Source organism: Oryctolagus cuniculus, chromosome 1, assembly GCF_964237555.1.
Source record: "Oryctolagus cuniculus chromosome 1, mOryCun1.1, whole genome shotgun sequence".
NCBI lineage: Eukaryota > Metazoa > Chordata > Mammalia > Lagomorpha > Leporidae > Oryctolagus > Oryctolagus cuniculus.
The window spans coordinates 171,412,987-171,437,367 of NC_091432.1; the positions used below are offsets into that span (position 1 = coordinate 171,412,987).

The window sequence follows — 24,381 nt, forward strand, 5'->3', positions numbered from 1 at the left end:
CCAAGCAAAGCACAACAAACAATGAAAGCTAATTGCCAGCGTCAGGATTGTCTTCATAATGGATTGCATCTGCACAGTTTAGCGTCCAGTGTTAATTAACCACAGCCAGGTTTCCCTGACGCAGGCCTCCAAAGCAGCAGCCCTATCCACAGGTCAGTGTTTAGTCTTTTGTTGCCACGGTTCCCTCAAGAAGTTCAGGCTTTCTATAGCACAAAACACTGCAAATAAAGAGGTGCAGGAATAACTGAAATGGCAGTTCTTAGGGGATCAAGCAGGAAAGCACTGAGTTTTACTGGTTGTTAGCAAGGGATCAGCTCCAATCAATTAATGATTTAATTACCTAGACTAATTAAGATAATGAACAACAGTAAGCCTACAATCAATTAGCTTTATCCAAACTTTCTGTTTTGCAGAAAAGGCCTTAAAGATTACATTTTTCTCCTAAAGGGTGCAATAGAGTGTGTGAGTATATTACAAAAAAAAAAAAAATACAGATATGATCCTACTCTATAGCTCAACCAAAATACACGGTCATTTGAATGTTTCCTCAGTGACAGGACTTTAAAAGATGTTACCTGGATAGGTGGCAGAGCCTTAATATTCCAAAAAATTGCAGATTTTAAACTGAATTATGTCTTTTTAATGCAAGCAATGGACCACAGACAGACATGTGTCCCTCTGGTCACTTGGCTTCTGGGATTTCAGTTACTTCAAAGTAAACATCCAAGAATATGAAACCTCTTTGAAAATACACCAGAAAGTAGCAGTGTGTCATGATCACATTGTTCTTGGAGCAAAACATCTGTGAAATTACTTGGCATAGGGTAGGATATTCAAATTTCATAAGAAAGAAGTTCATACAAGAAGCAAGCGGGAAGGGGAGCAGATGAGAAGCAGACCCTCAGGAGGAGAGCAGTCAAAGTCCTACAGTGTCGCCCCCATCATCTATATCCACTTTGGAATATAAGGTTTCCTGGTTTGGTGTTCTAATTATACTACATGTTCCTCACATTCTTGTGTTAAATTATGATCCCTATTATAGCTAACCTATTATTGCCCCAAATAAATGCATTTTAGTAGCTTTTTCCGCAAGCCAAATACCACGTGACGCATGGTGTTCAAATATGTCATCACACATCCACCACACTCCTCAGTTTACCTGCACGTATATTATATTTTTCTTTCTCAAAACAAAATTAAGGCCGGCGCCGTGACTCAGTAGGTTAATCCTCCGCCTTGTGGCGCCAGCACACCGGATTCTGTCCCGGTTGCCCCTCTTCCAGGCCAGCTCTCTGCTGTGGCCAGGGAGTGCAGTGGAGGATGGCCCAAGTGCTTGGGCCCTGCACCCCATGGGAGACCAGGATAAGTACCTGGCTCCTGCCATTGGATCAGCGCTGTTCGCCGGCCACAGCGCGCCAGCCACGGCAGCCATTGGAGGGTGAACCAATGGCAAAGGAAGACCTTTCTCTCTGTCTCTCTCACTGTCCACTCTGCCTGTCAAAATAAATAAATAAATAAATAAATAAATAAATAAAACAAAATTAAGTCACTGGGCAGTTTTTCAGTGCCACGTTAGCTAGACCGAATTATGCTTACGAGGGAAGTTCCAAGTCAACCATGGATGAAAAGTGCTAAAATTTCATACCTTACAGACTAAGCCAGCTCTACACAAGGCAAAAGAACTGATTCAGTTTCCTAAAGACTTCTGAAACACTTCCAAAATGCAGAGGGGACCTAAATCCAACAAAATGGATACTACCTATGAAATTCACAACTGTTCTGTAATCAGCTAATCAGTTACTGAGAGCCTACTGTGTGTCAAGCAATGGACAAATAGGCCTGGAACAAAGAAGAAGTCATCTAGTGCACATCACACCATTTGGAGTGACAACTTTCACAACAAGAGTGGTTGGGGTAGGTGCTGACAGGGACCTGGAGAATGGGGAACCCTTCACCCTGCTGATGGGAATGTCAATTAGTAAAGTCACTCTAGAAGACAGTATGGAGGTTCCCCCCCAAAATTAACATGGAAGTACCATGTGATTCAGCACTCTTACTAATGGGTATATAGCCAAAGGAAAGAAAATCAGTATATTGAAGAAATATATACACTCCCATATTTATTGCAGCTCTATTCACAATACCCAAGATATGGACTCTACCAAGTGTCCATGTGTTCATCAATGAATGAATGGGAAAAAAATATGGTATACATACACAATGGAATACTGTTCAGTCATAAAAATAATGAAAGTCCATCATTTGCAATAATATAGGTGAAGCTGGAGGACAGGCACAAAAAAACAAATACCACAGATTTTTCTCATAATGTAGAACCTGAAAACCAATCATCTTCTAGAAGCTGAGAGTAGAATGGTGTTATTGAGAGCCAGAATGGTAGCAAAAGGAGAAGTTTAAGGAAACATTTGTCAAAGGACACAAAACTTCAATTGGACAAAGTTCAAGAGATCTATTTAACAGCAAGATTACTGTAGGTAATCATATATTCTGTTCTTGAAAAATGCTGAGTGAACATAGTTTCACCACAAAAATAAACCCCATGTAAGGTAATACATGTTAATTAAACTGAGTCATTTTACAGTGTATATATACTTTACGATATGTTGTAAACATATCTGATTTTACCAATGAAAGAAATAAAATAATAACAATAAAAAGAGGCCATCTACACCCTAGCAGGAAAGTACATCTCAAAAGAAAGAGGTGGAAATTAGAATGATCAAATAAGTTTAGCACAGGATAGGACACTTTGGAATTCCATAAAATGGGGAAATGATGCTAATAGAATCCACAAGAATTAAGGATGTGATCTCTCTTAAGTCAAACTACATGGTTTATGTTCACAGCTTCATCACTATGTTGAGCAACAGCAAGTAACCACAGACAAGTTACTTAACCCCTCTGAACCACAATTTACCTTATCTTACTTTCTACATAATAAGGGTTTCTAAAACACAAGATTGTTGTTGACTAAGTGAAGTAATCCTTGGTGCATGCTTGTTCTAAGTGTTCAATCAACGTTAATTCTTCCTGTAACTGATACTAGAAACATTTTTCCTTGCAATATTTGACACTTTGTGTCCCTGAAAATGAGTTACAGCCCCTGTGGAGGAAAGCAAATATCTAGACATGTTGGCTTTTCCAAATTCCTCAGGGCAAATATATAAGAAGCTCATGATCAGTAGCAACTATGAGGTATGAGGTAAATCTAGGTGCTACAAACAATGTCTCTTTTGTCATGGTGAATGTGTTTTTAAATCAGAATTAACTGTTTATGCTGGGCCAGTGCTATGGCTTAACAGGCAAAGCTGCTGCCTGCAGTGTCAGAATCCCATATGGGCACCATGCCCTACTTCTGAACCAGCTCTCTGCTATGACCTGGGAAAGCAGTAGAAGATGGCCCAAGTCCTTGGGCCCCTGCATCCGTGTGGGAGACCAGGAAGAAGCTCCTGGCTCCTGGCTACGGATCCGCACAGCTCTGCATGTTGCGGCCATCTGGGGAGTGAACCAGTGGATGGAAGATTTTTCTCTCTCTCTCTGCCTCTGCTTCTCTGTAACTCTGCCTCTCAAATAAATAAATAAAAATATTAAAAAAAGAGATTTATTTATTTATTTATTAGAAAGGCAGAGTTACAGACAGTGAGAGGGAGAAACAGAGAGAAAGGCTTTCCATCTGTTGGTTCACTCCCCAATAGCTGCAATGGTGGGAGCTGCGCCCATCCGAAGCCAGGAGCCAGGTGCTTCTTCCCGGTATCCCATGTGGGTGCAGCAGCCCAAGGACTTGGGCCATCTTCTACTGCTTTCCCAGGCCACAGCAGAGAGCTGGATTGGAAGAGGAGCAACCAGGACTAGAACTGGCACCCAAATGGGATGCCAGTGCCACAGGTGGAGGATTAACCTACTGTGCCACAGCGCTGGCCCCAATAAATAAATCTTTAAAAGATATTTATGCAAATATTATCCAGATATTATGGAACAGTCATATTGAAAAAAAACTATTTCTTAGAACTTCAATTATGAAGGACCTTGAGACACTTGGTGATCACAGAATTTTTAGGATCTCCATCAACTGAATAAAACTAGGCTTTGGGTTAAGACGAAAATTTAAAAATTTATCACAGTAAGCATTTTGACCATCAAAGTATATAGCTTCCTACTGACACTTTTACTTGGCTCAGAGAAAATTTTAAAACTCCATATGTTGTTATGTAATTAATGTTTGATGTGAAAATACCCTACTTCATTTTAATGACAAATATTTTAAATGCACAATTCATAATAACATTAATGTTTCACCCTGTAATTCAGTGTAATTGATTAAATAATTAAATATCATCCTAAAACACTGTAAGAACCAACTACGAATATATATATAAGATAATAATATTTTTCATCAGCAATATAAAGTAATTGTCTTGGTAATTAAGAAAACTCATTTGGTACTAGTGATAGTTTATTCAAACATATAATTATACTATATAACTAACAAGTGCTCCTTTTAATCAAGTATATAATTATTAAAATATTCTTGAGGAATATAATTGGTGTATTATAAATATATTTCTATCATGACTACTTAAGCCTCAATAAATACACTTTTAAGAGGGCCTCAGTTTAATTAGCATAGAGTTACTCTCTCCTTGAAATGAAATTAAATCCTTAAGGGAAACAAGTAATTTGGAGCATAATCTTACATTACTTAAGTGTAATTACTATACCTTGCCAAGTAAAAAAATAATCCCCAGAGAACCTACTTGCCAAAAATACAAAGATCACCTATCTTCAAGCAATATTTCTCAACTTCCCTGTGTGAGAGGACCACATGAGAAGCTTTTATATAAATCATTACACCCCCATCTTCAGAGGTTCTGACACAAATTGGTTGGTGGTGGGTCGTGGGTATCAACCATGTCTTCTTCTTCCTTTTTTAAGTTCCAGAACTACTGCAGCAGAGAAAAATAAAATGTATTTTTTCCCAGTCCATAAAAGTCTACTGCAGTTTTATTTGTAATTACCAAATATTTATCATATATTTGATGCAATCATACGCAAGAAACAATCTGACTGATTCATGCAACATGACTGAATCTTAATTATATTTTAAATGAGAGCAAACAACCCCAAAAGGCAACATATTGAGGAAGTATGAGGTATTTCTTAAGGTAAAGGAATTGTTACATGTAATTGTAGTGGTAGGTACATAACTCAGTGCATCTGTCAGAACCCATAGAAGTTCACACCACAAAGAATGGATTTAACTGGATATAATTTAAAAAAAATCAACCAAGAAGTCGGGGAGGGAGGGAGATGGAACGCAGACTGTGACAAATGAATCAGCTGCCTTGCAAGTCTATCACATAACTGCACTGAAGGAGATGGGAGAGGAGCTGTCCTATGTCATTTTGGCTGACAACACTGACCTGGATTCTGTAAGGCTAAAGACAGCCTATAGTAACCCTCTTTCCTTGCTCTAAATTATGTATGTGTATATATACACACACACACACATATACACACACACACATACATATATAATTATAAAAATGATCACTTCATTATTTCTATAATAAATATTTTTTATTATCCACTACACGTGACTATAAATGAGTAAAGAATAACATGTTAAAATCTGAAGGGTTTTCACAAACATTTTACCAGTGTGATTTTAACCACTGTTTGCTTTCATTTGCTAGCTTGCTTTTTTTTTTTTTTTTTTTTTTTTTGAAGAGAAGCTGGACAATAATGAAAGTAGCCAGAAATTGCTTCATGGATCCACAATGGTTATTTACAGGCCAAGGAAAAAGTGAATTGAAAATGCAGTTATTTTACGGGTACTCTCAACAGGAAATAATCAGCTGAAAATCAGCTGATAACCAGCTGATCTTCTAGATACTATGTACCTTATTCTACTGTATTGGATTTTTTCATGTTAATAAATTTGAATTTTAAGTCTTCAGTATATCAAAAAATCTCAAAATCAATGCATTCTTAAAAACCTAGGTGTTTGTGTGTATATACGTGTGTATACTTTCTAATTTATTTCTAAAACAGAACCTGAGCGGAATAAATAGTAAAGAACTAAGACAAAATTAGGATATGACAACAGAGGGCCCAGCACTGTGGTATAGCGGGTAAAGCCGCTGCCTGCAGTGCCAGCATCCCATATGGGCACCAGTTCAAGTCCCGGATGCTCCATTTCTGATCCAGCTCTCTGCTATGGCCTGGGAAAGTAGCAGAATATGGACCAAGTGCTTGGGCCCCTGCATCTGCGTGGGAGACCTGGAAGAAGCTCCTAGTTCCTTTCTAGTTTCGGATCACCGCAGCTCTAGCTGTTGCAGTCAATTGGGTAGTGAACCAGAGGATGGAAGACCTCTCTCTCCCTCCCTCTGCCTCTCCTTCTCTCTCTGACTTTCAAATAAATAAATATATTAAAAAAATGACAACACCTCCTGCATAACTGATTCTCCAGTGAAAGATTTCCAGGCTCAAACATTTGATTGCATTTTGCTATCCGGTTTCTTCTTGAACTGAGTCCCCATCTTCTCCATCTAAGTCTTTATGCACTGCCACATTCCTTGGAGGACCATGTGTGAATTAATGAGATATAACTGGTACACGGTGACTTAGTTGCCTGCATCAGTTAATCTTATCATAATGACAGAAGCCAGCAAATCCTAGTGGGAAATTTCCTATGGGTTATAATTATTACCAGTGACTAATGTTGGGCCCTGCATTCACAATATAAGGAAACAGGGGTGTATCAGAGAAGTGGGCCATAATTCACTCTTTTTTTTCTCATTCACTTTGCTTTATTTTCATGAAAAACCATCAACCAGGAGTTTTTCACTGCTATCAAGAGCAACGACAGAATTCCCCATACTGAAACCAGAATAATCGTGCAAAACACAAATATAATCAAAATGTCCACCCTCCCCCGTGCATCTTACCGTTTTCTTTTGCCCAGTGCCCTTATTCAGTCATTTCCAGACACTACTGATCCTCCTTTCACAAGTAGCAGCTGTAATCTTTTGTCTACAGTTCCCTGAATTCCAACATGGTTCTAAACAAAGTATTCCTTAAGCTCTCAACTCACTTTTGCCTCCAAGAAGCCTGACCTCCTAATGAGGTTGATTCCCCCCAACACAGGCTGTCTGTACCCTGTCCCTTTCCTTGTAATACTTAACTTTTGCTCCCTGCTAGGCAGCACCCTGCCCTCGTGTCTTTGAATTAGCTGAAGTACTCTTCTCCTATGGCTAATTTCTCCACCTCTTTTAAATCATAGCCTAAATACTGCCTCCTCAATGATGCCTTCCATGACCTGACTGCCCAAGCTCAAATCACATCTGCATCCCCTCTCACACACATGGTGTTGACTTCCCCTGTTCTGCTCTTCTCCGCACCATCATAACAATTTTCATCTTGGAACACATAATATGCTTTCCTATTGATAAACTGCCTTATTTGTTATACTTATTGTTTAATTTCATAATTTCAAGACCCCTAGAATGTGACCTTCATGGAATAGAAATTGGGAGTGGGGGTTTCTGTCTTGGCCATTGATGTATCCCAAAATCCTGGAATGAGAGAAAATCTCTCAAATTCATGAATTACTTATGGACCAAGTATGTAAAACATTTGAAAAGCACCTGGGAAACAGTTCAGATTTCCCAGACCTGAACAACATCTGTGAGTTAGTATAGAGTGCCAAAAAGGTCTCTGGAAGAAAATATCTGTAGACTCAAGGTAACCTATTACAAGGCATATGCAACTAAACACAGGTGAAAAATTAAATCCTGCAGCTATTTAAGTCCCTAATCATTGCCTGTGATAAAAATCAAATTTTTTGTCATTGTTAAATATTTATTGACTTATTTGAAAGGCAGAGTGACAGAAAAGTGAGATAGAGTGATCATCCATCCACTGGTTCACTCTCCAAATGGATGCAATGGCCAATCCGAGTCAGGATGAAAACAAGAGCCTGGAATTACAGGTCTCTCACTTGAGTGTAGGGGTCCAAGGACTTGGACCATCTTCTGCTTTCCCAGGCCACAGCAGAGAAATGGATTGGAAGTGGAGCAGCTGGGACTAGAACTGGCACCCATTTGGGATGCTAGTGTTGTATGCAGCAACTTAAACCACTGCACCACAACACCAGCCCCAAAAGCCAAATTCTGAGATGTCTTAAATTGGGCTAGAAGGTGAAGGGGGGAAGAGACAAGGGAAGTTAATTACTTAACAGCTATAGACTACTAACTCCAAGCAATCAAAAGCAACAACTACCTATACCAAACCTTCCCTGCTTTATTTTATCCACACCTGAAACCTAAGACAATGTAAGTTCAACAACTTATGCTTTCCTTACCAAAGTTCTCATCATAAAAATGTTCTTTGCATCAATTTCTGGTGGATAACCATTTAGCCTTGCTGTTGATAGAGGCAATACTTCTCCTAGGACCTGGTCCCACTCTGGTCAGCATCTAAAACAGCTCAATAAACTTTTATTTCATAGATCATTGAGTCTCAAGAGTTTTGAGTGAACACCAAGTACCTTCCCACAAATTATCATGGTTAATTCTCATGAAGCAATTGTAGGAAATGGTTCTTGTACCCATTTTACAGACAAGCTTGGAAGTTAGGAGAACACAAATCCTGCCTGTCTCCATCTTATTCACTGTCACATCCCTAGCATTCAGCAACAGGATGGGGAGTAGTTAAGTGGAGAAAAAACATCAGCTGAATTAGAAAAAAACATTTTTGTCAGAGAGCTAAATAGACTTGCCCAAGTCCACTTATCTAGCCAAAGACAGTATCTGAATTCAGATAGCTCTATTTGAAAGTTGGTGCTCTTTCCACTTCCTCATATTTCTTCTGATTAAAATTATAAAAACATTTCTGGACCTACACAAATGCAGCAGTGCAGTCAAGCATATACCCAATGTAATTCCTTAGGTCATCTCAAAATAACAACAGGAAATATAAATCAATATTCCTACTTAGCATCATTCCAATCATCACACAACTATCATGCGTCATTTGCTTTAATATGGAGAATTGCAAGCATCATTCTAGACAGAGTTTCATCAAAATGGACAAAGTTACAGCTCTGGTACCAAATCTTCACTCTTCAGTTAACTAGAACATCAGGTTCACAGGTAAATCTTATTACTGCCCAGACAGTACTACAGGATTGGATGAATTTCTCTGTTTCCACCCAGGTGCTCACTGGGGCAGTGCCCCTCTGAGCACTGGCCTTTGAAATGCTAATTCGCTGGCAGAACAACTGTTCTTTAGGTGGAAACATTCTGAGGCTTCACTTCAGGTAGCCAGAGCATTCCCTGACAGAAAAAGGAGCTCCAGCAACCAATGACATGAAGCCTGGAAAGGGATCAAACCAGGAAGAGGGAGAGGGAGCCTCTCTCCCAGCTAGGGCTATCAGGGGCCACCTGAGGTCTTTAAACCTGGCATTGTTAGAACCTACAAGGGGAATGAAAGGATTTAAATGAATAATTCATCACCCCAAATTCACATTCACCACAGTATCTATATAATTGCAGTTAAAGTGCTTTAAATTTGTCCTTCTGCTTTAAGTGTGAGATACCAGGTAATGGAATCCATTCTCTAATTCACTTTCCACAAACAGAATCAGTCCAAATGTTTGCTGCTGGCACACTGTTAAATTTTCTGCTATTGTTAACCACAGAAAGGTCTGGAAACTGCTGGAATTGGGAAATTTTATTCATTTAAATTTCAAAAATTTCTAAAGAGGCCTTGCAGAGAGACTGAAAATCCATGGTGTCAGATGAGATTCATCACACAGACACACTTCTGTTGACCTCAATTTTTAAGTTTGACTTCATGATTTTTAATTCAAGCCAATTTGTAAAAATTAGGGATGGTTCACATATAAATCCGAATTTCCACTTTTTCCAGGAAAATAAGATGCTGAGTTTGCACTCCCAAATAGGAAGAACAAACTAGGTGGCTCTTTGGCTCATGAGATCCCATACAAACTTTCAAAAAGTTGAACCAGCCTGTTCCAATAATGCTTTTTATTTGTCTGGTCACTGTGGACAAATGAATTTACTATCCCTAGCTATATGCAAGGTCTAGTACTGGGGCAGAATCTGAGATGAGTAAATATAGTTGCCCCAAACATGGGAAATGAGAATTTATAGACAACTATATCTAAAAGTAACAGGACAACATGAAAATCATAATAAATGTGTTGGGGAAGGTCCAATTTAGAAGAAAAAGACACACAAAAGTGTCTCCTCCTATAGCTACTTCTCATCCTCTGGCCATCCCATCCATGACTCCCTGAACACCTGTTCAGTTCAACACATCCTACAACCCTGTAGACTCCACCTTCTGATTGGTTCTGCAGGTGGCGTTCTTTACACCATAACCGCATAGTCCACACACTCCTGACTCTCATCTATCAGGTTTTACAGCAGCCTTCTAACTGGTCTCCCTCCTTCAAATGCAGCCCCCTCAACACTGTCAGCGACCCACTAGAAATACATGTTGGGTCTCTTCACTTCCTAGCTTAAACGTTCTCGTTGACTTTCCCTGATGGTTAATAATGCTGGGCTTGAGAATGTAATGCACTTAAGAATGAACTGAGGTGTGTTTTTTAAAAATTACATATGCTTGGTCCTCATCTTCACACACTTTAATTTTATTCCCAGTAATAGCAATGTGTCATCAAGTTGAAGAGTCATTGATCCATCTACCAGGCAAGTTCCAAGCTCCCTAGCTTTGCCCACTCCCCTCCACTATTCCTCTGTTTCTATCACACCTACTAACATCACAATCAGTAAGTGCCTGCTCCTGGCCATACCCTGTGCATTTGTCTACTACTGAACTTAATCCACTCTATGTCAATTATCTCTCTTACGGTGATCTGGGAGCAATGACTTAACTCCATGTTGCTTATATCCCAAATGCTTAGGACATAGTAAATACTAAGAATGAATGGAGACAGCAGAAAAAGATGATGTGGAAAGGAAACACTGTGAAATGAGAAAGAGAAAGTGAGAGAAAACTCGCAAAGCTGGACAACCAGAAAGCACCTTTTCAGCGAAAAAATAATGTTGGTGATCAGGAGTCATTTGTGAAAGTTGCTTTTAGGCCCAAAGAAGCAGCCAGGGTCCTGAGTAAATACAACGAAGGGAATAAAGCCAATTTATTCCCTGCCGAATTGTGGTGTCAGATTCATTTGTTCAACTGCAAACTCTCCAGAGAAAATAGGAGCCAGAATACAGTAACTGTTTTATTATAATTATCACAATACCCCTCCTGTTTCCATCTCTCACTCCAAATCAGAACAATTAAAATGGAAAAAGAATTATGTGTTTTACAATGGCTAAATGATCATCTGATATCCCTTTGCTGATGTAGGTTTGATTACTTCAGAAACAGTAGTTCTCCACAACGATTTCTGCTGCTTGCTTCAAATGATTCATGCTGCAGGGCCCTCCCTCTTCCCTTGAGATTTTACTCCACAGCTGAATAGACTTAACCATTAGTCATTTTCCTTCCTATGAAGCCAAGGTTTTTGTTTAATCTAATTAGTCTTTCTTCTTCATACAATTCTAAACAACCTCAGTCCTAATGAGAATATAGCTATGCCCTTCATACACTTGCACAAATGTGTGCCTTCTACTAGCTGCCAGCACAGACCGACAAGGGTCGCCTCTTCAAATTATCCCATCTGAGTCAGGGATTCCAACTACAATACATAGCATGCTACTCTGCTGCCCATCCTGCACAAAAATGTTTTTCAATTTGCTGACATGATGGAGCCTAAGTGGCATTTCTGAGCACTCGCTGCTGGATCAATGGCTCTTTCTTGTTAGTTTTAGTTTGTTTTGATTTATAAGCACTGAAATGGTACAGAGTATATCTAGACCAGAAGTACCCATAATATGATCAAATTCACCATGACGTGTCTGCTTTTGCTTTCCTTTATGGAACCAATATCAGGCTTCGATACCCATGATTACAAACTACTTCTTTATAGGCCCTTTACAACACTCCCAGCAAAATGTAACACTTTCTAGCACTCCTTTTTTCTCTGTATTTAAGATGCTCATAGCTCCAAATGTCAGGTGCATGGTGCAACCACAACCATCCCACAGCTGATAAATTATTCATGTTTCTAGAGTTCTCAATGTGAAATGGCACTAACAGCTGACTACCTGAAACACCTCCCAAAGACACAAAGCACAGTAACATGCAAAGCTTCTTCTGCATAAATTCTAAAGGTTAAGCACCATTAAACATCTTTGTTTATCAAGAGATGTGCTCCTTGAACTTAGTTCTTCTAATTAATCCGCTCCCAATAAACATTACTAACAAAGCAAAGTACTGAGAGAGGCTAATCAAACGTGTCTCTTTCCCTTGATGATCTCACCAGGTTAAACAAGGCCCTGTGCTGATACTCTGCACCACTCTTATGTGGCGAGAACATGCAGGTGAGTCAGGTCACAAGCCACATTCATCAAATGATGGCCCTCAGACAAACCTTTCTCACTGTACATAGTTTTTAAACAGGCTTCACTGGGGGAGCCGGTGTTGTGGTATAGCGGGCAAAGCATCCCATCCGGTTACCAGTTCAAGTCCCAGCTGCTCCACTTAGATCCAGCTCCCTGCTAGTTTCCTGAAAAAGCATAAGATGCCTAAGGTTTCCCTGCCACCCACATGGGAGACTTGGATGAAGCTCCTGGCTCCTGGCTCCTGGCTTCAGCATCACCCAGGCCTGGCTCTTGTGGCCTCCTGGGAAATGAACCAGAAGATGGAAGATAAATAGATCAATCGATCGATCAATCTCTCTCTCTCTCTCTCTCCCTCTGTTCACCTACCTTTCAAACACATAAAATAAATCTTTTTTTTTTTTTAAATAAGAAAAGGCTTTACTAGAATACAGCCACAGCTATTTATTTATGTGTTGTGTACTTGACTTCTGGCTACAACAGCAAAGTGGACCAGTTGTTACATACACCATATGACCTGCAACACCAAAAGTATTTACCATAATAGCCCTTTCAGAAAATATTGGTCAACTCTGGATAAAAGGTACGTAAAATGTATAAAACTTTCAGAAGGCTAGCACTAAGTAGGATTTTAACTGGTAAATATCATTAACATGTTCATTTATTCAACTGCATTTAAATGCTTGTTAAGGACTTCTTTTATGTTGCTGTTTCAGAGGGGATATTAAGTTAAAACCACCACAGGTCTAAGATTGCTCTTTGGGGCCGGCACTGTGGTGCAGCGGGTTAAAGCCCTGGCCTGAAGCCCCGGCATCCCATATGGGCACCTGTGTGAGTCCCGGCCGCTCCACTTCTAATCCAGTTCTCTGCTATGGTCTGGGATAGCAGTGAAAGATGGCCCGAGTGCTTGGGCCCCTGCACCCACGTGGGAGATGCTGAAGAAGCTCCTGGCTCCTGGCTCCGGATCAGCGCAGCTCTGGCCATTGTGGCCATCTGGGGAATGAACCAGCAGATGGCCAATCTCTCTGTAACTGTCTTTCAAATAATTAAAAAAAAATCTTTTTTTTAAAAAAAGATTGCTCTTCAATATGGTAGGTGCTTCATTTTGAGGACAGTAATTGTCCTGTGTTTCGATTATTTACTGCTGTGTTTCAAAACACCTCAAAAGTTGCTAAAGGCAAAGATTTCTTTGCACATGACTCTGCCATACAGGCTTTGTTAGGAAATTAGAATCTTCATCTCACTTGAGGTCACTCACATGGCTACAGTCATTTAAGAAAAGACTGGAGCTGGCTGGAAAACCAAGACAGCTTCACTCATATACCAAGTTCTTCACCAGGGACAGCTGAAACAGATATGGGCTGTTGGCTGAGCATTTTTCTCTTTCCATGGGGATGCTTCTGCAGAGGAGCTGAGCATCTTGGAAAGATAACTCAAGATGCCAGAGAGCGAAAGTGGAAGCTCCCAAATCTCTTGAGCGCCAGCCCCAGAGCTGGTATAGTACCATTTAACTCAGCATCATTCTATTATTAATGAAAGCAAGTATAGATACTAACACATATTCAAGGTTGGGAAAACTGAATCCACCTTAATCTGAGGAACTGTAAAATATTTTGGTCATGATTTCCAGCTTCCTGACTGTGAGGATGGTAACAACATGGTTTGGTTATAAAATCACGGAAGCAAACATTTTTGCTGACAATTTAGTATCAAATTGACAGACAAGGGTGACAAGACAGCCTACTGAATAATGAACTCCATTTTATAATAAAATACTAGTTGCTCAGAATTTAAAAGATTCTGATTTTTTTTTTTAATTTGAAATTGGACAGAAGTCATTCTGAAAGTCACTCAACTGTCTCTAATGCATACAGGGTGCATAAATTGTGCCTGTGGAATAATCTTTCTTCCATGAGTCTGGATCCTTACTGTGCCTATCAATGAGAGTCCTGAAGGACTCTGGACCTGACACCAGGCCAGCATCACCTGGTCACTTTGTAAATAGTTCTGACAGCTGTGAATTTTGGGCCTTTGTGCCCGTGCTTTTCAAATGTTTTGCTTCGGGGCCAGTGTTGTTAACGCAGTGTGTTCTACCTTGCAAAGCTGGAATCCCATATGAGCGCTGTTGTGAGTCCTAGCTACTCCATTTCAGATCCAGCTCCCTATAAATGTCCTGGGAAAGTAGCGGATGGTGGCCCAAGGGCTTGGACACCTGTCACCCACGTAAGAGATACAGACAGAGTTCCAGGCTCCTGGCTTCAGCTTGGCCTAGCTCCAACCATTGTGGCCATTTGTGGAGTAAGCAGCAGATGGAAGATGAGTTTCTCTCCCTCTCCCCATCCACGAGGTCCTTTCAGGTAAATAAAAAATCTTTGAAAAAAGTTTCGTTTTGCATCTTCCCTAGAATTCAAGAAAACTTGAATTCTACTTTCCTCCTAACCATCTACTCACCTTTTTGCTCTAAGCAGGCATCCCTTCCGACACTTGGTTTTTATTATTTGAGAACTGGGGATTGTAAAAGATACACTGTCTACTCGAGAAGAAATAAGAATCAGCTATAAAGAGTCTAATTATTCAAGGGGATGGTATTACCATGATGATTCCTATGGGATAATATTTACTGCTAAAATATTAAAAATTAATATATTGTAAAATACATAGTTAATATAATAACAATGACTAATACATGTCTACTTACCATGAGAGAAAGCAGTCTTAAGAATTTTACACTGGTTAACTTATTTAATCTTTACAGCAACTATAATTACTATCAAGACAACAAAACTGAAACATGAAGAGGTAAGTCCTTCTATGCCTCTGGTTCCAAAGATATTAAAAATAACTATGATTTATCTTTCCATTTTGCACATTTTCAAAAACTAATGAGAAGGTCTATCATATTTCTGAAATAAAATTTTCCCATCCAACCCCTATGGAAGTAAGAAACGCAGTGCTGTATCTCCCTTCCTAACCTCTGCACCAACACTGAGCACCAGTGGTAAGTCTGCCCACCAGAGGACATTAAACAGGGTGTGGAGATATTCTGATTGCCACAACTGGGAGATAGTGTGTTAGCATATCTTACAGAATTACAGAAAGTCCCATAAAACAAAAATTTCCCAACACAAAATGTCAATAGCAAGTTTGAGAAACCCTAGTTATCCTGATGACCTAAACATAGCATGGAAAATATTTCAACAGTTCAACATCTAAGTTATAACACAAATCTATAGTGAGATTTCTTTTTCTTTGTTACCGCTTTAAGAAATACTGCTTAATTACTTGAAAATTATCTCAGTAGGTGAAAATGTTAGACACCAGATTTATACATATGCCAGGCATTACTGTATGTATACAGAATTTGATGGAAACAGACTTTCACTGAACACCTGTGTACCTCTCACAGCAGTCCACATTCAGGAGCACATCTAAATGTCACAGGCACTGGTGGAATCGATGTGTATCCCCAAAAGTCAGAAAAATTAAGAAAATTGCCCCAGGTGGGTAGAGGATTCAGAATTTAAGCTAAATCTGGCTGTTAATACCAAGGACAGTTTTACAGAAAACACTTAAGTTATGGCTTAATAATCATTTTGTGGATTATTTTACATTCCCATTGGAATTAAAACTCAATCCAAATATGTTAAATCACAAAAGCAAAAAAGGTTGTTTTTTTTCCTTCTCCCAAATGGAAGAGGTTACTAGGAAAAATTTTATTAAAAGGCTTTCATCTATTTAGAGAAGACAACCTAGGAATCACTTAGGAATCCTACTGCTATAATTTTGACTAAATGGAAACATAAGACAAAGGATTAAAGTTCCTTTCTTCCCAGAAATTCTATGTTGGCCATTGCCCTCCAATTACAGCTCTGCTTTACAAATGTATTCTCTTTAGACCTCTCCCGCTATGGATATTGATGAAGGGAAGTATAGACTTAATTACATGTTTCCAGGGTAGAACTATCATCAGCTTTGAAAGAAAAACAAAACTGGCCAGAGATAAAGAGCTAAAAGCAGACATGTGTGCTTTTGTTAACCAAAGGCTTTAGTATTCCAAGTCTACATTGTCCACATTGTCTGATTCAAAAGAAATTTCAGGTAAGCTGTTCCGACAAGGAGTTTATAACTTCATCACTAGGTTGTACCAACATTCAATGTGCTATTAGCAGGGCAGGGGAAGGGGGTGGTTTTCTCTAGTGGGGATGGCAGTTACTAATTCCATCTTCACAAATGGATATTCGAAGAAAACATCTTTTTCCTTACATACTTGCATACATCTGATTGCTCCAGGGCTATGTGACTTAGCCCCACCCCTGTGTGTCTACACCTTCTTTGCTTTACAGACCTTATTTTACCCTTTGAACACAAGGCTCTTTATGGACTGAGATCCTCTGCAACCACTTTTCATCGGCCTGGATACTCTGAATTCCACTTCTTCATGACTCACCCTTCCCCATCGTTCATCTTAAGTTTTATGTAGGCTGAGCATCTCTAATTTGAAAATGTTAAATACCGCAAATCCACATTTTTGTTTAGTTCCAACATGACCCCTCAAGCGGAAAATTCCACACCTGAACTCATGTGACTGGTCACAGTTAAAACACAGGCACACTAAAAATGTTACATGAAATTACCTTTAGTAAATGTATAAGATATACATGAATGTATAAGATATGCATGAATGTATATGTATAAGATAAATGTAAATGTATAAGATATACAAGAAACATAATGAATTTTATGTTTAGATGTGGGTCCCATCCCCAAGATATCTCACTGTATATATGCAAATATTCCAAAATCTGGAAAGAAAAATCTGAAACACCTCCTTGACATAAAATGGGGTGCCCTGTCCCTTCCCCTAATCTTCTCATGCTCTCATACCACATCAAAGCACATGCCCTATTTTAGGATCTTTGTAGAACTTATCACTCTCTATGTCACACTGTTCTGAGGCCGGCTCTGTGCTGCAACAGGTTATGGCCAAAGCCTGCAGTGCCAGTTTGAGTGTCAGCTATTCCACTTCCAATCCAGCTCCCTGCTAATGCACCTGGGAAAGCAGCAGAAGATGGCCCAAGTCCTTGGACTGCTGCACCCATATAGGAGAGCTGGAAGAAGCTCCTGCTTCTGGCCTGGCTCAGCTCTGGTCTTTGCGGCCATTTGGGAAGTGAACCAGCAGATAGAAGATTTCTCTGTGTCTCTTTTTCTCTCTTTGTAACTCAGTCTTTCAAATAATTAAAGAAACCTTTAAATCACAGTGTTCATTTACTTTTTTTCCATAACCATGTCTTATTGTGCCTCTCTTACCTCTACCACACTCCAACAAAAAAATTCTATGATAATGGGAACTTGGATCGGATTTGTTAGCTACATTTCGTAGGCATGTTTTACATAAAATATTATCACTTTTAAATATTGTGGCTTACAATTACTTTTTATTTATTTGACAGAGTTATAGACAATAAGAGAGAGAGACAGAGAGAAAGGTCTTCCTTCTCTTGGTTCACTCCCCAAATGGCCTCTACGGCCGGCGCTGCGCCGATCCGAAGCCAGGACCCAGGAGCTTCTTTCTGGTCTCCCATGAGGGTACAGGGGCCCAAGAACGGGCCACAGCAGAGAGCTGGACTGGAAGAGGAGCAACCGGGACTAGAACCTGGCGCCCATTTGGGATGCCAGCGCCACAAGGGGGAGGATTAACCAAGTGAGCCATGGCGCTGGCCCCTTTGCAATTACTTTTTAAAATTATATATATATTTATGGGTTTCCATTCAATGTACTTGAAATTACTGTAGTTCAAAGGTTTAAATGACCAATGTTAGGGATAAACAATAGCATTTTTTCTCACTCTTTTATAGGCATCTTAAAAGATAAAGAAAAGAAAACCTACTGGATTGTATTTAACTTAATATATTTGTTGTACTTTTCTATACTTTTAGTTCAAAAGCAATGTATTCTGTACTGTTTTCTAAATTGAAGATATAAGTACTTGGCATTTTTAAATGTCAGATTTAATAACTAGTGTTACTGCAAATGACTGTCACTCTACCATGTTTTGGGTTTTGCAAAACCCTGTGCAAATTATAGAGTGAATTTAAAATTTTTCTCAGAGAACACAACTAAATTGAAGTATCTTTTCTGGTAAGGTACTAAACTTCATTCACAATTCTGATTCTGATTTCCACATTTCTAACAGGTATTAACACAGTGATAAGTATGAATAAAATTATATGAACTTGATGATCAAAACAAAATTATAAGAATTCATTGATATTTGGGGAGAAAAATAACATGTTCAAAAGAAAAGGTTATTTGTAAGATACCAAAAACAGGTTGGGTTCCTTATCTTGGTTTGCATTTTCATTCCAAGTTACAACAATCTGTTTGGTGGTTCAAGTTTTAGGAGATTGCATCTTCACAAAAGTCAATTAAAATGTTGTGTGTGTGTGTCAAGGCAGTTTCCCTAATGCTGTCCCTGCAAAGCACCTCGAATTCAGATGCTGGTTACCACCAGGTCACGGCCTCTAGACTCCCTTCTATAGCTTAGGGTGTTCTTGCCCTGTTTTTTGATGGCCAATCAACTTCTTACTAGAATTAACTTTGAATTGATGGGCTGGTGCAGCCACCACCAGAGTGCTGAGGTCAATTTTTTCTCCAATAGGTAAGTTTTGGATGGTCATTACTGACTCAAGATATATCCTTCTGGGAGAATCCCAGGCCCAGGGCAGGAAGTTAACTACCACCTGCAGGCAGCCCCAGCTATCACTGACCAATCAAGCATGGTCACAAGCACAGCAAGAACAACCGGGCACTTGGACATGACCTGAACAGGCTCCTCTTAACCCCAACTTCAATCTCTAAGACCCTTAATCCCTAAGCCCTTGGGGAGTGCAAGTCTTAAGCACTAGATGCCTGGCTCCTTGCTCTTCACTCTGCAAGAAATACCTCCTTTCTTCCCTTACCTCAATGGGGGAACCCTTCTGGTCCACTGCTGTCTATTAATATATTTGCCTACAACAAATATCTCTAGTTCCTTCCTCTGAGTAGCTCAAGAAAATGCATAAGAAGCAACACCAGCAGGCATTTTTTCTACTGGTTAAGACACTGCTTAGGACACTTGTGTCTTGCATATCACAGTGCCTGGGTTTGACAAATGGGTTGGATACTTGGCTCTGCTACTGACTCCAGCTTCCTGCTAATGCATATCCTCCCACTCGACATCAGCAGTGACTGGCTTCCTGTGCAGCAGGCAAGCAGACCCAGTTTTGAGTTTTGATAGCAACCCTTCCAACCAGGTTTATGGGTGGTTCTATATCATAATCTGCACCATCCTGGTCCCTTGAACCTCATCTTCACCATCACTTCCAAATTCCTTCTTGGATCTCAAGGCCATCCTGACTGGCCTCCCTCCAGAGCATTTTTTCTCCCTTCAGCCTCACTGGGGCTTTTAAAATGTAAATCAATGATCCACATCATTCATAGGATAAAAACCAAGATCCTGAACAAGGTCCAGGAAGTCTTGCATTAGCTAATCTATACCCACCTCTCTCCTATTTGGAATCCAGTCAAAACCATTTTTCCAATCTCCCAGAATACAACATATTTCTTGTTTTAGGGTGCAGGAACATGTTCTTCCTTGGACTTTAACAGTTCTTCTCAGTAATGCATCATTTAGCTAACTTCTATTCATCCATCAGATAACAGTTCAAAAACTCCTCTCTCAGATCTTACATGTGATCAAATATATTAAGTACATATCTTAAAACAAAATCAGTGCATGTAAATACTGGTGAAACCCAAACAGGGGCTTCTTGGTTCTGGAAATGTACTGTGATTATATATTATTATTGGGGAAAACTGGTTGAAGGGTACATGGGAATTGCTGTACATTTTTGTTAACTTCAAAAGTATTTCAAAATTAAGAAAAAAAGTCCCTCAGGAAAGTATTTTTTTATTACTCAAAATAGATAAGGCATTCAGCTACCTATTTTCTTTCCTTATAACACTTGTCACAGTTACAAAATCCAAAAGTTTAAGATTAATGTTAAATATTTACCTATTCTAGTAGAGTTTAGGCTTTTTAGGGCTAGGGAGCAGATTCCTTTCCTCACCATTGTATCCCTGGCAGCTGACTCAATGCTTGGCACAGGAAATGTATCCAATAAACACTGATTAAAGGAGTAATGAAATACATGAATGAGCTCATCACTCAATGTCCTTTGGAACCATAAATGTATGTAAAGATACATATTTACATTTGTAAAAGATTCTGCTCCAATTATGAAGTTAATGGGATAATAAATGCTAATAGAGATCCAACCATAGATGCTTCAAATTTGAAATGATGCAAGCTAATGAGGAAAAAAAATATAGCAGTAACTAACATTTAGTGAATATTTATCCTTATTATACAAAATACTTTACAAGCAGTTCCCCATTTAATCATTATGATCAGGACATCAAGTGTTTAATAATTTTAATCTCATTTTACAGGTGAGGGGCCCATGGCAATGTGTAACTGGCCCACATTCAGAGTCACTTACAGCAAAGGGAGGATCTGAACATAATGACTCCAGCTACAGAGTCCATATTCTTCTTACACAGTTTCCTTCCTAGAAACAAAGTCTGAGGATATTGCCTGAGAGCATCCTAGAGATGAGCTATGAATTTTGAAGATGTATTGCAAGCTGATGTGGGCCTACACCTCAAAATGTTTACATCCCAGCTACACTGCACAGAGCTTTGCACATAGCTGGCACACATGCGTGCACAGACACAGCAATCTGGTGAAAGGATAAACAAAGCCGACACAAACAGGGGCAAAGAGAAAAATAAAATTATAGGTCAGAGAATTGGTTCTAAAAGTGACTTTTCAACTCAGTCATCACTAGGCCTTTTCTCTGATTCTTCATTCCACTATGGCTGTTGACTTGGAGTTTCCAAACTAACTGAAATAAATGGACAGAGGCAGGAAGAGAGGGGACTCCCATTCAATCAGATGGTTTAAATGAGGCAGGTAAACAGCAGCTGAGTGAGGAAAATTAAAGAATCTAAAAATGTGTAGAGACAGAGATGAGGAAATCATAGAATAGGAAGATCAAACACCACCAGGCTATTATAAATAATAACTCCCACTGTTTCAAATGTCATTCCATACTTCAAGCTTAGGGCCTCATCACAAACAGAGATCAGAGATAACAAATATGTCCTATTTTGAATTTTAAAAAAAGGAAAAGTCCCATTACACTCAATAAAACGCTTTGAAGTGTACACATGGGTTGATTGTATGACATATTCTTAACCTTACGAGGTAGCTGCAGCTCCACTGGGAGCAATTAATTCAGAAAGCTACAGAAACCCAGCAATGGGGCAAAAAGGATCAGTAAAACAGCTGAAATTTTTTTCCTGGCTGCAGACAGCTGGATTTTGCTAATTTAGCTGCTTTAGAGTGAAAGGAGTAGGGAGAAGAGAGAAGTAATGTTTTCTTTTGCCACACCTCTGTCAATTCAGAGAATAGGAAAACATAGACGGCGTTTGATAAACATGGTAAACGCAGTGGCTTTTCCCCTGCTCTCCCTAATGAGCACATCCTGTTTTAAGGGACCTGAAGAAACCAAGGCACTTACTTTCAAGTTGCAGACACTGAAAGGACTCTAACCGAAGAACTACAGTAAACAGCAAGTTACCCTTTTAAAAATAATAAAAAGAATAGCTTTATTGATATATAATTTACAAGCCTCAGAGTTCACCTATTTAAAGTGTACAATCCAGGGGCTGGCCAGGGCCCGGCACTGTGGCATAGTGGGCTAAGCCTCCGGCTGCAGCACCAGAATTCCATATAGGCACTGGTTCAAGTCCTAGCTGCTCCTCTTCCAATCCAGCTCTCTGCTTTGACCTGATAAAGCAGTGGATGAAAGATGGCACAAGTGTTTGAGCCCCTGCACCCGCGTGGGAGACCAGGCGGAGACTCCTGGCTCCTGCCTTCGAATCTGCTCAGCACCAGCCGTTGTGGCCATCTGGGAACTGAACCAGTGGATGGAAGACCTTTCTCTCTGTCTCTCCCTCTCTCTGTGACTGTATCTCTCAAATAAATAAATAAATAAATAAATAAATAAAATCTTTTAAAAATAATTTAAAAATTTTTTAAAAATAAAAAGTGTACAATCCAGTGGTATTTAGTATGTTTACATTCAAGTAGTAATATCACCCCAATCTAACTTTAGAATATTTTCATTATCCCAAGCCATTTACCTTGTAGAGGGTAACTAAATTATTTGAAAAACAAGAAGATGGGGAGCACACTCATAGTCTAAAACAAAAACAAAATCATTTTTAATGTAACACGTTCCTGGTGTATAGTGAGCCTGTGGGAAGGTATGTTTTTAAACCAATAAAAAAGACATCATTTTTTTCCTGAATTTATTTTGGAAGCTGTCACACCCATTTCTGTAAAGCAAAAGGAACCATGTGCCTGCCTTTCAACTGCATCCTTTTATTTTTCTTTTTTAAAGAGTTTTTGGATGGAAGTTCTCTCTCTCTGCCTCTGCTGTAACTCTGCCTTTCAAATAAACAAATAAATAAATCTTTAGAAAAATGTTCTGTTATGCTTTGTTCTTTTCCTTTTTGCAAAAACACTCATGGCATATCAATGGCCACCCTTCCTTGCTGTGTTCACCTCCATCTTCACCTTTCTGGTCCACTGCTGTGTATTAATGTATTTGCCTACAACAAGCATCTCTAGCTCCTTCCTCTGAGTAACTCAAGAAAATGATTAAGAAGCAACACCAGCAGGCATCTGATCTACTGGTTAAGACACTGCTTTGAACACTTGTGTCTCACTTATCACAGTGCCTGGATTCAACACATGGGTTGGATACTTGGCTCTGTTACTGACTCCAGCTTCCTGCTAACGCATATCCTCACTGCCGATGCAGCAGTAATTACTCAAGTAATTGGATTCTTGGTACCTACATAGGAGACTTGGATTGAGTACCAGCTCCTTGCTTCTGCTTCTACCCAGCAATGGCTGTCCCAGGCATTTGAGAAGTTAACCAGAAAATAGGAGCTATCTCTCTCTCTCTCTCTGTATCTCTCTCTCTCTAATAAATTTTTAAAGTTAAAATATATAATATTTTTTTAAAAATCAACTGAAAAGATAGATGAAACACCTTCCATTATTCATTCTATCCAAATCAAATTAATATTAAATCAATAATTATAGAAGAAGAGCTTTCCACTCTGCTATGGCCTGGGAAAGCAGTAGAAGATGGCCCAAGATTTTGGGCCCCTGCACCTGCGTGGGAGCCCCTGGAGGAAGCTCCTGGCTCCTGACTTCAGATTGGTGCAGCTCCAGCTGTTGCGGTCATTTGGGGAGTGAACCAACGGAGGGAAGACTATTCTCTCTGTCTCTTCCTCTCACTGTCTGTAACTCTACCTCTCAAATAAATAAAAACTTAAGGCCCGCGCCGCGGCTCACTATGATAATCCTCCGCCTTGCGGTGCCAGCACACCAGGTTCTAGTCCCGGTTGGGGCGCCAGATTCTGTCCCGGTTGCCCCTCTTCCAGGCCAGCTCTCCGCTGTGGCCAGGGAGTGCAGAGGAGGATGGCCCAAGTCCTTGGGCCCTGCACCCCATGGGAGACCAGGATAAGTACCTGGCTCCTGCCATCGGATCAGCCTCAGCATGTCGGCCACGGCGGCCATTGGAGGGTGAACCAACGGCAAAGGAAGACCTTTCTCTGTCTCTCTCACTGTCCACTCTGCCTGTCAAAGAAACAAACAAACAAAAAAAAACAAACAAACAAACAAAAAAAAACTTAAAGAAGAGCTTTCTCATAAGCATGTTATTCTCTAAATTTCCCCTCCTGATAT

The 24,381-nt window shown here is 39.7% G+C and overlaps 1 protein-coding gene and 1 pseudogene across 10 annotated transcripts in view; both read right to left on the reverse strand.

Moving 5' to 3' along the window:
* The window catches only part of PTPRD (protein tyrosine phosphatase receptor type D), a 1,630,925-nt gene that overhangs the window by 402,307 nt on the left and 1,204,237 nt on the right, over positions 1 to 24,381 (reverse strand). The gene's annotated exons all lie outside the window — the stretch shown is intronic.
* The window catches only part of LOC127493654 (T-complex protein 1 subunit eta pseudogene), a 42,668-nt pseudogene that overhangs the window by 13,026 nt on the left and 5,261 nt on the right, over positions 1 to 24,381 (reverse strand).